Genomic DNA, 9,391 nt, shown 5'->3' with positions numbered 1-9,391 from the left:
GGAAATAGGTTATGGGCAAGATTTTCCTGAACCGAAGGTTGAATGTCGTTTCAGTTCGGCAGTACATGCTAGAGTACAAGTGTTGGTATTTAAAACAAAGAGCAAAGGTTCTAAAAACAACCCCCTATAAATTGTGCTGGCAGAGTTTACAAGTACACTTGTAAACTCACATGGATTGGGTCAAGGAGAGCTAACTTATATTTCTTTCAAGGCTGATCATTTAGTTTAAAATACACTCCCTGTCTTCTGTCAAACGGCTGAGAAGTCCATTCAACCTACTTGAGCTTTTTAAGGTACAAGGAACCAAATAACTCAGGTTACTCCAAGGAAAAGAGGATCTGAACTGTTTTCAGTTCAAAATGCATGAACTGAAACTGACCCTGTGGCTGAAGCATCATCAGACACCAAGGCAGCTGGAGATTTGATCCGTATCTCCATCCCTCTTAACGTTCCCCATCTCATTCTCTGTTCTTCTGCTCTGTTCTCAGTGCCAACTGACTCCTTTTTTTTTTTTTTAAGATTTTTATTTATGGGGCACCTGGGTGACTCAGTGGGTTAAGCCGCTGCCTTTGGCTCGGGTCATGATCTCAGGGTCCTGGGATCGAGTCCCACATCGGGCTCTCTGCTCAGCAGGGAGCCTGCTTCCTCCTCTCTCTCTCTGCTTGCCTCTCTGCCTACTTGTGCTCTCTCTCTGTCAAATAAATAAATAAATAAATAAAAAGATTTTTATTTATTTATTTGACACAGAGAGAGAAATCACAAGTAGGTAGAGAGGCAGGCGGGGGGTGGGGGAAGCAGATTCCCTGCTGAGCAGAGAGCCTGATGCCGGGCTCAATCCCAGGACCTTGGCATCATGACCTGAGCCAAAGGCAGAGGCTTAACCCACTGAGCCAGCCAGGTGCCCCCAACTGACTTCTAGTTTTTAGTCTACCTTCTGGTTTCTGGGGCTCATGATTTTTGTTCCCTTGTAATTTCATAGTATAAGACACAGTCTTAAGTTTTTCTGTCTCTTAATTCACATTCACCAGAGAAGGAACTCTTGTCAGGGCTCTGTATCTTTCTCTACTAAGTCACATCATAGGTCTTCTGGACCTCAGTCAAGCACCCATTCTGGACCAAACTACCTTGTCAAGGTGGTGGTGGCTGCCCCTTCAACAGGGGCTCTGGTCCTGAGCATGTAGTAGAAGTGGGGGAAGGGGATACACACAGGGATTGACATCACTGACAACCTGCTGTAGTCCTTTCCCTCACTTTCCCCTTCAGCTTTCGACAACTCTCATCATCTTTCTAACATTCACATACAAATCTTACTACTCTGTCCTTCTGTCCCCAGTCCTTAGCAATTCAACTCAAGCTCAGCCTTCATATTGATCTCTGCAAATTCTCTGATGCATTGTTTCCAGTAAGTGTTTAGTTCATGAAGTCATGAAGACTCTGTTGGAGTTGGCCTCCACATGGACCATCTAGCATCTCACCAACAAAATGACTCAGCCCCCCTCACACTGTCACGAGTGAGCTCAGAAGAAATCATGAATTACATAAAGGCAACACTCATGGCTCCTTTTAAAATCAGCAAAAAGGTGAAAGCCCTAGGATAATGGAACTAAACTGTCTTCACATAAGAAAGATAGACATTTTAAAAGTTAACCTATAGACAAATTTTATTAAAAGCTAATTCTATCAGAGTTTATGAATATCTAATATATAAATAGCATATCACTCTGGGGCACCTGGGTGACTCAGTTAGTTAAACATCTGACTCTTATTTTTGGCTCAGGTCATGATCTCATGGTTGGTGAAATCCAGCCTGGGGTCAGGCTCTGTGTTCAGCAGGGAGTCTGCTTGAAGACTCTCTAGCCACTCACTCCTCCTCTAAAAATCAATCAATCAATCAATCAATCAATCTTTTTAGTAAAAGACGAAGAAATCCTGTAGCTCTGAATTAACAATAAGGGGGACTGGGAAATACAAAGAACCACATGGGTGTTTGGTGAGCACTGATATCTCCACCACAGGCAGTAGATGACCAACACAATCCCGTGTGGCACAGCTCCGGATAAAGTAATTTAAACATAAGATAACCAGAAGATTAAATGGACAGCAGGAGGTGAATTCCAGAAATCGTGAAGGACATGATAATAGATTAGGTGAAATAGTGAAAAACCATGAATGAGATTTTGGGCTTGGTTGATGACTTATTTCATATCATTAATGTAAGTCAAAGTTCAGTATAATCACATTTAGAATCATGTCTTCTGCTCCCAACCCAATATTCTGTCAGGCTCAATACTTCATTTACAAAAAGCAAAATCCTAACGAAGTATCATTGAATCAGATAGGGTCTGCAGCGCCTAGAATAGTGCTTGTGCTATTGGAGATGCTCAGTGAACATTACATGAATGCATGAGTGAAGGAATGAATGAATGAAGAAACTGACTCTACATCAATGGAAAGGATTTGGCCAAAAAAAAAAAAAAAATTGTCTTCACATGTTGTTAGATCCTCCAAATGGTTTCCAAGGAAGTTGTAATACCTTTTAATAGCTATTCTTAAAGTAGGCTAAGAAACCTTCCACATACTTATGTCCACATTCCTAAATAATAGAAGAAATCCAATTAACTTTGTCTTTCCTTTTATGGGAGTATTTTTCATTTTTAGGATAAGGGCCTAATAAAAGAATCTATGCAGCTCTTTCACTTTTAATATTCTGTGTGCCTCTAAGACAAAATGTGCTTGATTAGTTCTACCCTCCAACTTACAATGAATGCATTTACCGACTCCCCCCAGATAGATATGGCTGTGGTGATCATATTTTACTCACCAAATGGAGTGAAACTAAGTCTAAGCACTTAATCTAGTATTTAAAATCTGAATTTGTCTGGAAATCCAGGACACATGGACACCACAGATAAGTCTGAAATATTTATTTAAGCTCTGCATGATTCCTCATGACCTTGTACTTAAAGTGTCCTTGGTTGTATATCAGGGCTGATACTCACCAATAGGGCAAAATTCTGATTGGCCAGGAATCTATTTTGATTGTCTGAGACCATGCAATAGTATTTTGAATATTCGAAGAGTACCTTTGTCTTCTGTGAGCTTAAATTAGTAACAGAGAGGTTAACTGAAGCTCTGGTAAACAAGGTTGTACCCAGATCATTTTGATTCTGTAAGGAGAGTTTTTAATCCTGTTTTTCATTATCTCCCAATTACCACTTACCACTTTGTTCATCAAGGACATGGGACAAATTTTACACTCATTACAAAAAATCCAGTATCATATACAGAAGTAGTAAGACAAATTTTAACCGACTCAAACTAACTTGGGTGTGTGAATGTGTGTGTTTGTGTGTATAATGGTTTTAGGATTAAGTCAATTATACTCTGACAGAGAGTAGCATGAACCATAACGTCTGGAGGTACCTCCTGTATTGATGACTCATAATTTCCCACATATACAGTCTAGAAAAACCAAACTGCTAGATACAGATGCTCATTAAATTGCTTATACAAGAAAAACAATGTTTTTTTATTATAGTTGAAATGAAAGTTGAATAAAGTACATCAGATTTCCCCTAATATCCTTATAGTCATCTTCAGCTGCTAAAATCATCTTCCAATGTTTTCTAGACTCAGAGCAACACAACTTACTCTGATCCTTCAATTTTTCCAGCCTCCTTTCTACTAACGTTGGAACCACATACTAGCCAATGGGTGGCAGACAGAAATGATATTGTTACTTCCTACTCTGCTTATAAGTGCTCATGTAAGAACCTCCAGCTCTTTCTTCCCCTGCCTTGGTGATCTTGGAGGCTAGATATTTCAGATGGACTCACACTAAGATAGGTAGGTTGCAAGGATCCCTGAGTGTCCACTAGGAGAAGAGCCATCCGACAAGCAGCGGACTGTTGACATAAGCAAGGAATAAATTTTTATTGCATTAAGCCACTAGTGTTAATTACCCAACTACGATAGTGACTGAGAGGATAATGGGGGCTGAAATCTAGCCCCCGGTTTGGTACCAAACCATGTGGCCTGGCAGTCTTTTGCCAAAACGACTGCCCTGGTCTGCATTCCCTCAGGGGAGCTGTACCTTCATAATCCACATAGAGATGCCGTATGGACTGTCAAAAGCCTTGACTGTATCCCCTCTCAACTGGTCACCTGGTCTCTACTTTCTCCCCTTCACAATCCCTCTATGAAGAGCTGCCAAACTAATATTCCTGAGGCGTAACCCTGATCATGATATTTCCTGCTCAGAAACCCCCAGAGAAGTCCCATTGCTTTGTGGATTAAGCCCAGAATCCTTAACATGGTCTCCAAGACCCTCTCCCATTCATTGGACAAACCTACCTATGTGCCCCAGTCATTACCTTTGTCTTCTCATTCCTATGTTCTCCATCTCTGGAAGCTAGGGTGACCTGAAACCAGGAGCTCCGTCAGCCTGACTCCGCCTAGCAGGTGCCTCCCACTCATAGCCAGAGGTCACTGACCCAGCACACAAAACCCCCACCTTCACTCCCTCCACAAATTTCTATGGTATGGAATTTCTTCAAGTCCTCCAGCCTTCAGGAGTCCCCTTTTCCTTTAATATCCAAATTTTAAAAGCTCAACTTCCATCCCATACATCATAAAGTCACCTCCATCTGGTTTATTTGTGGAGGAGAAGGAGGTCTGTCTCATAGTTTTTCTTGAGGCAAATCAGTCTATAGGCTGTTCCCACATTCCGGCTCTGCAACATAGCAAGAATTCAGCTGTATTCTCATCCCTTGCTGGAAGGTGTCAATAGCAACTCATCTTACTTACATAGAAGTCCCTATTTGTGTGGAAGGTGTCAATAGCAACTCATCTTACCATGAGGGAACCAAGAAGTGAGGGAAAAACAATATAAAATGCATCTACTTCTACTCTATGAGCAGCTAGGATTGGCAGATAAAATATAAGATATCCAACTAAATTTGACTTTCAGATAAACAACAAATCACTTTTTAGCATAAGTATTTCCCAAATAGTGCACGAGACATATTTATGCTAAGAAATTACTTGCTGTCTACTTGAAACTCAAATTTAACTGAACAATCTGCATTTTTATATGTTAGACCTGGCATTATAAGTAGTGTCCTCCCTTTTGTTAAATTCTTGATCTTTGGTTCAGATTGGGGAGGAAAGCCGGACACTTCCTGCCAACATATAAACCTCCCAAAACACTGGCATATGTCTGTGTGTGTGTGTGTGTGGTATCATATTGTATATTTGCATCAAAATAACATTTCCCCCTTCAACAGCAATGTTTTCCTTCCTATTATACATGTGTTGTAATGATTTCTACATACTAATATCTCCCATATGACAAAAATAAGCCTCTTGAAGTCAGGATCTTATTCTTCATATTCGTTCATTGGCTAGTTAGATCTTGGAGGCCTCTTTCTGGCATTAACTATCCACTTACTACATTGGCATTTCAACAATTCAAAACTAGATAACAGCGCCAGAGATTTTAAAGCAGATAACAGAGTCAGAAGAAAATGCCTTAGGCATGTATAATAACAATAGCAAGTCCTAGCACTTTTTCTGACTTATATCGGCCTTGGATTTTTACTTTGGAACTTGCACATATGTTTCTAAATATCTCCCAGTGTCTTCCAGGAAATACTTGGATTTTATGTGAGGTGACTCAGACATGTGTAGGGACACACCGGTTATGGCTAAAAGTCATTGTTTTAAGATCACTCTCCAGAGGTGTAACTCTCTTCCTAAAACATACTAGGTAGCAACCCACTTTGTGGGTGTCCTTTCACTCTTACAAACATATGTACACGTTACCTGCAGCTCTGGGAAGGAGCAACTTGGCCAGAGGTTAACATCCGGTGAGTCACACAGTCTCACTCTTCAGCTCCTACATCCTGTGCTTTTTTGGCAGCTCCTCTGAAAGCCAGAAAGAAAGGTAGGTTAGAGTATAAACGTTAATTAAACACCATAAATACTATGTAGAACCATGGAAACGAATGGCCTTGTTCTTTCTCTCCCATATTCAAACAAGCACGATGCTTGTTTATTTACCATGATGATTCTTTTCATAAGGAATAAGGAATTAATTACATACAGCCATGGAAGTGCCCTGGAGTAGCAGTAGAAAGAGTGGGTAGGGTCTGGCTCCTTTAAACAAGTAATCTAGAGATGGGGGACATTTCCCAGACTGCTTTATGGAAATCTAACCCTTTTGGAGAACTTTGGCTACTTTACTGAAAAAGAAGAAGAATATATATATATGCATGTATATATCAAGTCGCAGCAGTTTTAAAAATGAGATAACATATGCACATGATAAAAAATGCAAAGGGTATATGAAAGGGCATAAAGGGAAAAATGAGCCTCTCTTCCACTCTGCCCCTAGTCTTCCTTGAGGCACTAGTGACACCAATTTTTATAACTCTCTAGATGTATTTTCTGATGTGTATAATTATATAGCCCTTAAACAGATTTTGTTTATACTTAATATATATTATATAAAATAATAGACTATTATACACATTGCTTTTTCAACTCCTTTTTAAATATTTTTATTGGGAAATATATAAGTAAGGATATAAAAATTTAGATGGTGATCTCACATTTTTATTTAAGAACATTTTTTATTTTTATTTAAATTCAACTAATTAACATACAATGTATTATCTGTTTCAGGGGTACAAGTATGCGATTCATCAGTCTTATGCAACACCCAGTGCTCATTATAACACATGCCCTCCCCAATGTCCATCACCCAGTTACCCTATCCCTGCACCTCCCCCCAGCAACCCTCAGTTTAACAACATATTTTGGGAAGCATTCCATATTAATGCATGCCACAGTGCTTCAGTATTGTTATTCTTGCATAATATTCCATTATATGGCTATACCACTAAGCAATCCCAATGTTGATGGGTTTTTTGTTTGTTTCCAACTTTTCCTATATACTGAATAACAATTGCTTTTTTAGTCACTTTTCCTTGTGAGAAAAATGGTTTCAAGTATCAAGTAAGATATTCAACGGATATTGATTGACCACTCACTATGTTCAGACATGATACCTAGGCCCTGTAAACAGTAATGAAACAATGAATATTCCTATACATTTTGCCCTCTTCAAATTGTTTGGTCGTTTCCCAGGTATGTGCTATGGGATTTGTATTGTCCCTCCCAAGCCTGTAACTTAAGATTCCTTCTTCATCCACTAAAAACAAACCTTTTCTTCTAAATTTACTTTACCAGAGCAAAGTAAAAGCTTCATAGATCCAGATCTTTAAACAATCACTTTGAAGACTATATATCTATTTTCTCTGCAAAGGTAAACCTATGCTTAATTCTATAATTACAGAATTTAAGAACCAGTGAAGAACCTAATGATGGTATAGACCAACCTCTTCACTTTACAGATGAGGAAAGTAAAGCTAAGAAGAGGTTAAATGACTGAGCCATGGTCATACTCTAGCTTATTTTTTCTGATACAAAATTGGTCCAATATACTTCCCCATCCTCCATTTAAAAGTCAAATCTGTGACTTTCATTTGTGGCCATGATAGAATAACAGGGACCTGATTTACCCTTTACCTTAAACAAATGAAAACCATTTCAGTGGTTTGAGTTAACACTTGAGTTAACTATTAACAATAGTTTTCAAATATTGGACAAAATGCAGCAGAGGACAGTGATCTTCAAAAGAGGAGAAACAAATGAAGTGGACTTATAATTACCCCAGCTTACTGCCCAGAGAGATTCCAGGCTACAGCATAGGCATGAGAACCCCAATAAAGCCTGGAAATTTTCCTGAGTTGAAGAGGAAGAGGAGAGAATTCAGACTGGCTAAGGCAGTTAGGATTTATAGGGTAGATGACCAGAGAGGTGAAAGATAAACACAGAGAAAGTTCTGGAGATCTGCAGGGTCTCCCCCTTGAGTCTTTAATTAACATAGATGTGTATGGAAACTACCTGAGGCCAAGAAAAAAAAAAAAATAGCTGAAGGGAGCAATTACTGGCATTCACACAGGGCTGGAAATACTTCACATTCCCAACAATCTAAATGGAAAAACTTTCTAACACATTGGGCACTGGCTTGAGTATCAGAAAGCTACTGCCTCTTTAGTAGGCCCGTTTAGTCCTTCGTTCTAAAGGCTGGTCTGCTCCTATCAGAATTTAAAGGTGAGCAAACGGTTTCTATGTAACTTAACTGTGTCCCAGAACACAACTCAAAAATATTTAAAGGAATATAGAAAGAAAGAGACAATCAAACAGCCAATAATGTGAAATTCATAATGCCTGGGATCCAATGTTTTTATTGATACTCTTTTTTTTTTTAACCAGGCATGCAAACTGAAGCAGGAAAATACAACCCGTAATGAGGAACACAAATCAATCAACCCACAGAAACAAATCTGACGCAGGCGGGCTCTCTGAGGCGGAGGCCCAGCCCTCTAGGCAAGACTGAGGCCCACTGCATTTTATTTCTTTTGTAGTTTTACGTAGGCTAAAGTTTTGTGGGTTAGGTTAAACTTGGGACCTCCTCAAAGAGGACCCATTTATTTATGTATTCTTTCTTTCCAAAATGGCTGCCTCCAGCCCCACACAAATGTTGAATCTGTAACTGCTATGCTGAGAAAGAGCAAGCATTTCAGCTCCTTCAGTTAAAGAACTTATGATGTCAGGAGGACAATAAGAATGTAAAGGATCCTGAAGAAATTCAAATCCTAGTGAATAAAACCAAAAGAGACCTTGAAATAAATCATCCACAGGTCCACATGGGCCAACTGTATTTGACTGACAAGCTTATCACTGAGAATCAAGAGAAGCCTAGGACCCTAGGGAGCCAAGACTGGCCCCCATTGGCCGTGTGGACCCCTGTCAGCATCCATTTTGTGCTTGCTACGGGACTCCCAACAGACCACAATGACCTCTTCCATCAGCTTAAAAGAACCTCTTGCTCTGCCTGCCCTGTAGGAGACAATAAACTGAGTCCAGTTTCCATTCTTCTGCAGCCTGAGTGAGAAAGTATGGTTGTCCTTGCCTAAAGTGTTAGAATGAAGAGCTGGAGCTTGCTTAGAATAATGCTGAGCATTATTGGGTCTCCTCTCCACCCCACCCCTCTTTTGTATCTTTTCACCACTGGTATAGAGCACCTCCACACTTTGTTTCTTGGTTGAAAATAAACCAAATTGTCTCCCTAAAAAACAAAACAAAACAAACAAACAAAAAGATATGACACAGGTGATAAAATTAGAAGACAAAGACATTAAAACAACTGTAATAACTACGTTCCATATGTTCAAGGAAGTAGAAGGGATGAGCATATTAAGGAAAGAAAAAGAAAGGTTAAAAAAAAGTAAAGTTGAACTTCTTAATATGAAAAATACAATAT

The 9,391-nt window shown here is 39.5% G+C and overlaps 1 pseudogene; it reads left to right on the top strand.

Moving 5' to 3' along the window:
• Window positions 1–8,581: 8,581 nt before the first annotated feature.
• LOC116590223 lies at window positions 8,582–9,020 on the top strand (annotated as a pseudogene).
• Window positions 9,021–9,391: the final 371 nt, after the last annotated feature.

This window comes from Mustela erminea, chromosome 5 (genome assembly GCF_009829155.1).
Source record: "Mustela erminea isolate mMusErm1 chromosome 5, mMusErm1.Pri, whole genome shotgun sequence".
Taxonomy (NCBI): Eukaryota; Metazoa; Chordata; class Mammalia; order Carnivora; family Mustelidae; genus Mustela; species Mustela erminea.
Note: the sequence above shows the minus strand (reverse complement) of the source record. Positions and strands in the feature narration are given on the sequence as shown.